The sequence below is a fragment of the Benincasa hispida genome, unplaced genomic scaffold, assembly GCF_027475165.1.
Source record: "Benincasa hispida cultivar pf3 unplaced genomic scaffold, pf3_genome.v1.1 HicScf1352, whole genome shotgun sequence".
Classification (NCBI taxonomy): Eukaryota; Viridiplantae; Streptophyta; class Magnoliopsida; order Cucurbitales; family Cucurbitaceae; genus Benincasa; species Benincasa hispida.
In genome coordinates this window covers 16,882-23,112 of record NW_028325690.1, presented here as the reverse complement: position 1 = coordinate 23,112, position 6,231 = coordinate 16,882, and the positions used below count along the sequence as shown (strand labels likewise).

General features: G+C 34.2%; 1 pseudogene; it reads left to right on the top strand.

Moving 5' to 3' along the window:
• Window positions 1-600: 600 nt before the first annotated feature.
• On the top strand, window positions 601-3,660 carry LOC150031255 (uncharacterized; annotated as a pseudogene).
• The last annotated feature ends 2,571 nt before the right edge of the window (window positions 3,661-6,231 follow it).

Here is a 6,231-nt window from a genome sequence, read left to right as displayed (position 1 = left end):
GATAAGTCATGGATGAAAATGAATAGAATGTCAGCTGAGTATGGTTTAGGAGTCGAGATGTTTATTAAAAATGGTCTACAACATTCAAATATACCGAATGTCATGAGTTGTCCATGTTTGAAGTGTGTTAATGCAAAGATTCTAGATGTGAACAAAATAAGAGAACACTTATTTTTTAATGGTATAGATCAAAGTTATCAGACATGGATTTTTCATGGTGAATCATTACCGATTAAGAGGAACAATGAAAATGTGTCTACTAGTGAAAGAGACGAAGCTGATGAGGATGATGTTGATATTGATGACACAATTGGAATGTTTGAGGCTGCATACAATAACTATTTTAGTGGAAAATCCGATAATTTTAAAGAATTATTAGATGATGCGAAGAAACCATTGTACCCAAATTGTAAAACATTTTCCAAAATATCTACATTGGTAAAGTTATATAATTTAAAAGCTAAATTTGGATGGAGCGATAAGAGTTTCACTGAGTTGTTGGAATTATTTCATGACATATTACCTAGTCCTAATGAAATTCCAACTTCTACTTATGAAGCAAAAAAGATGTTGGGTACTCTTGGAATGAAGTACGAGAAGATTCATGCATGTAGAAATGATTGTTGCTTGTTTAGAAAAGAACTCTCTAATGCAAATGTATGCCCCATTTGTGGTATGTCAAGATGGAAGCTTCAAAAAAAAATTAAACGAAAGGGCTAAGAATATCCCAGCAAAAGTCATGTGGTATTTCCCTCAAATTCCAAGATTTGAAAGAATGTTTCGAAGTAAAGAAACAACAAGTTTATTAACGTGGCATGCTAAAAAAAAAAAGAAACAGGTGGTTTATTAAAACATCCCAAAGATACCCTATCGTGAAAAAAAAATAGAAAATTTGTGGCCAGAGTTTGAGTTAGAACCTAAAAATCTTCGTCTTGCTCTTTCGAAAAATGGGGTAAATCCACATGGAGATCTTAGTAGTAGATATAGTTGTTGGCCAGTGATGTTAGTTACGTACAATCTACCTCCATGGTTGTGCATGAAGCAGAAATATTTTATGTTGACTGCACTAATATCTGGTCCTAAACAACCGAGAAATGACATAAATGTTTATTTAGCTCCGTTAATAGATGACTTGAAAAAACTTTGGAAAGATGGGGTAGAATGTTACGGTGCATATGAAGAACAACGTTTCATGCTTAAAGCCATTTTATTATGGACCATTAATGATTTCCCTGCGTATGGTAACTTGTGTGGTTGTACAGTTAAAGGATATCATGCATGTCCAATTTGTGGAGAGAATACTTCATCCACTTATTTACCAAAAGGGAAGAAGATAGCATATCTCGGACATCACAAGTTTCTACCTTGCCATCATCCATATAGGAAACAAAAGAAAGAATTTAATGGCGCACAAGAATTAGAATTTGGTCCAGAAACAAAAGAAAGCTTTTAATGGTGCACAAGAATTAGAATTTGGTCCAGAACCATTGAGTGGGGAAGAAATTCTTGCAGAAACAAGTAAGTATCAATATTCATTTGGTAAGGAAAGTATCAAAGAAAAGAACAGAGGAGATAGCACTTCAACTTATTGGAAGAAAAAATCTATTCTTTTAGAGTTAGAATACTGGAAGTATCTTGACGTGCGACATTGTTTAGACGTGATGCACATTGAAAAGAATGTATGTGCAAATCTTATTGGCACATTGCTTGATATTCCTGGTAAAACAAAAGATGGAAAAAGACTCGATTAGATTTGGTGGAATTGAACATTACATCAGAGTTGGCCCTCAAGTAGGAGAGAAAAAAGTATTTTTACCTCTCGCATGTTATACATTAACACGAGCTGAGAAATTGAACTTTTGTAAGGTACTATCAGAAATTAAAATACCTAAAGGTTATTCATCGAACATTCAAAGTTTAGTGTTGTTCACAGATTTGAAACTTTACGGACTTAAGTTGCATGACCATCACGTTCTTATGCAACAATTATTATCTGTAGCCATTCGTGATATTTTACCCAAACATGTAAAACTTGCAATTACTCGCCTATGCTTCTTTTTTAATGCTATATGTTGCAAGGCGATCGATTCATCTCAGTTAAAGGGTATGCAAGAGGATATCGTTGTCACTCTATGCCTCTTAGAGAAGTATTTTCCTCCATCATTCTTCACAATTATGGTACACCTTGTAGTGCATCTCGTAAGAGAAGTTGAGTTTTGTGGACCTGTTTATTTGAGGTGGATGTATCCTTTTGAACGATACATGAAAGTGTTGAAAACTTATGTACGAAATAAAAATCAACCAGAAGGCTGTGTTGGAGAAAATTATATTATTGAAGAGACTATAGAGTTTTGTTTTGAATTCGTATTTGGTGTTAATTCTATTGGGCTAAACTCATCAACAAAGAAAGCGAATTCAAACATTGATAGAGCATTATCAGCTGCTTCTTTTATCAGATCGAGTAAGGATGAGTTAGATCAAGCTCATCTTTATGTCCTTTAAAATGTAAATGATGTGCTTCCTTACGTCGAGTATGTAGATCTTCATCTTATTCTTGTTTTAGGTTACTTGATTATTCAATAATCTACTAACTTTGTCATTTATAATAGGCAACATATGGATATTTTGTCTAAGCTTAATTCTGGTAAAAATAAAAGTAGAAAGTGGTTTTCTAGAAGGCATAATCGTACATTCTAGTTGGTGGTGTCCAAGGGTAATCTCTTAGAGGACCTACTATTTGATGTATATTAATGGTAACTACTAAAAAAATATTTATGAATAATAACTTCTACTTTGTTTAGGTATCTTTGGGATGAATGTTGTCATTATATTACGAAGAAGTTTTTTATAATTGATCAAGCAAGAATATCACCACACGTGAAGTCTTAAGATATCCGATCCAGAAATTTAGCCAATCAACTAGAATTGGCTAAGTTAGACCAAATAGTCCTCATTCCATATAACACATGGTAAGTAAATTGTGTTTATGTTGTGGCTAATTTGTATTATACACGTACTAATATTTCAAAATTGTTACTTATTATAGTTATCATTGGATATTGATTGTAATCAATCTACAAGAAAATTGTGTTTATGTTTTGGATTCTCTTTGAAGTAAGGTTCAAGAGGATTTTCATGGAGTTATAAATATGTAAGTGTAATTGAACTTTCTTAGCTCTTAATTGAAGTATTTATGTTTAACTAATGCTTTTAAACTATTTAATGGATTGAAAACATGGCAAGCCAAGCACGATCTCCAACACTATCGGTCTTCTCCAAAATGGAAACCGGTAAAGGTAAATTTGTATTCATTTTTTAACAATTTATGTTCATTCGACTTCTTTATAAAAATTTAACAATTGTTTTCAACTTTATATGCAGTGCCCTCGTCAATTAGATTCTGTAGGATGCGGGTACTTTGTGCAAAAATATATACATGAAATAGTGCATAATCCTACTACTCCCATTAATAGCCTCGTACGTAAATTATTTATTTTTTATATAGTGCTAGATTTAATTTAATAAATGGATATAAACTTATGTTGAGTTTATCTTTTTTTTTTTTCCTTTTTGTAGTTCAATACAAAAGATGCATATACACAAGGAGAGATCGACGTAATTCGGACCCAATGGACAAGTTTTGTTGTCCGATTTGTGTAAGGATGTAATTCTTGTTTTTTTTTTTTTTTTTTTTTTTGTCTCAATAGAATGTAAATGCTAGCTTAGAATGAATTTGTGGATAAATTCATAGGTGGAAGACATGATCTGTTTTTTATTGGAAGTTGTATTCTAGTATTGTGATTCTTGTTTATTCATGGAATTAGTATTAGATATTTGTGAATGAGAAAAATGATGATGATGGTTCTGGTTGACTTGGTGTAAGTATTCTATGAAACTCTGATTCTGGTATTGTGATTCTTGTTTGTGGATAAATTCATAGGTGGAAGACATGATCTGTTTATCATTGAAAGCTGTATTTATGGTATTGTGATTCTGGTTTATTCATGGAATTAGTACTAGATATTTGTGAATGAGAGAAATGATGGCTTGGTGTAAGTATTCTATGAAAGTCTGGTTCTAGTTGGCTTGGTGTAAGTATTCTATGAAAGTCTGGTTCTGGTATTGTGATTATTGTTTATGGATAAATTCATAGGTGGAAGACATGATCTGTTTATTATTGGAAGCTGTATTCATGGTATTGTGATTCTTGTTTATTCATGGAATAGTACTACTTGATATTTGTGAATGAGAGAAATGATGGCTTTGGTGTAAGTATTCTATGAAAGTCTAATTTTGGTATTGTGATTCTTGTTTGTGGATAAATTCATAGGTGGAAGAATATTGATGGGCTCGCCATGCAATTTTTTTAATACTATTTAATATAAAACAATGACGGATATTTCCTGACCCAACACAAGACATATATTGTCATTTTTAACTTATTTGACCAAAAAAATTGATTCGGCAATGGAATTTTAAAAAAAGGGATAGATTCGGGCTTCAATGTCGGTTAACAATTAAAAAAAAGGCTTTAATGTCGGTTGCAACAAACATTAAAGACCTTTAATCACTAAAGACCTTTAATGTTCGTTGCAAGACTTTCAATATTGAGACTTTCAATGTCAGTTGCAACCGACATTGAAGGTTGCAATATTGGTGTTACTGAAGGCCTTTAATATCGGTTTAAAACCGACAATAAAGGTAGCCGACATTAAAGGACTTTAATAACACGACCTTTAATGTCAGTTGCCAACCGACATTAAAGGTCGAATTTCTTCGAGTGGAAAACTATTTATTACATAAACCATCGAGTAAACCGGTTCAAAATGACGAACCGGGTCTTGAACCGCCCGGGTGAAGCTTTGCTATCTTATCGTGTACCTTTTCCTTGTGATCATATAGTAAAGTTGGTCGAGTAACCACGATCGTGTAACAACAATTGAGTACCTTTGACTATGCGATGAAGCATGAAGGCCAGTCAATCGTGCAACACACTGAGTATAAATGTGAGGCTAAATGATCGTGTAGACGACAACTATGTGCTGAAGCATGATCGTCTAGACGATCGAGGAGGGAGCGTCGTGTATCAATTTAACAAGTGATCGTGTAGCCAGTGACTATACGATGAAGCATGCTGGCCTACACGATTTTTAGTGCGCTCGCCTACCATGCAACGAGTATCCCATACTCAATGATCGTTTACCCCCATCTTTTACACGATCAAGTAGCCAATGCAAACCGATTGAGTAAACGTTTTACTATTTCGTTTAGCCTCAGCCATACCATCGTTTAGTAAATGTTACACGATTAAGTTAGAACTTTTCTACTTAATCGTTTAGCCATATCTAAACGATCGTTTAGCCTAGGTACACGATTTAACCAACTCTTGGTCTTCTTCTTCCTCGATGTAAACTGCATCTCCATGCCCTGAAGCTTCATCATGTGCGACTCTTACAGACTCAAACTCTTTGAATTACAGACTCGATAGCAAGTTAATATGCCCAAAAACACAGGGACCCTTACAATTAACCTTGAAATGTAAAAGAAAGCAATAACCAGAAACTCCATTAATCCACATCCACAAATACATTTAACACTTAAACATAATGTAGATATGTTTAAAAGCCACCAAGAATGTAAATGCAATTCAATACATCAATGGATTTGGAATAACAGAACAACCTAGCTCATACCAATTGAAGGAACTCTTATTCAAGAAAACCAATGAGCAGAAGCAAGATCTTTCCATGCCCATTGTAAAAGAATAAATGCATTCACAAACATACAAGAACAATTATGTAGAGAAAATTAAAGCATGCTATCTCAACTTAAATACAAAGGGAATCGAGAGACATACCTTTGAAGAACTTTTCTTCAAGTATTCCTTCGATCTACACTGGTCAAATGTCCCAGCAAAGTCTCAATGATCACGAACGTAACGAACACCCAGTGTAATCACGAACTGTCTGATCCTCAAACGACAACCCTTAACATTACCACTCGGTTACCTTGGTATTCACGAAGTGAGAATCCAGGAGATGTGGGCTCTGTGTGAATTTGGTAGAGGGAAGGAGGATTTATACGATCGAGCTACATGGTTGAGTAAGTGGGAGAAAGGTTTAGTCTATCGTATAGACAGTGGGTACTCGATCGTCCCGTAACGAGGAGCATCTGTCTAGAAAACTCTCGCTCTGGTCGCAATCGTCTAGCAAACTCTCGCTCAGTCGTTTA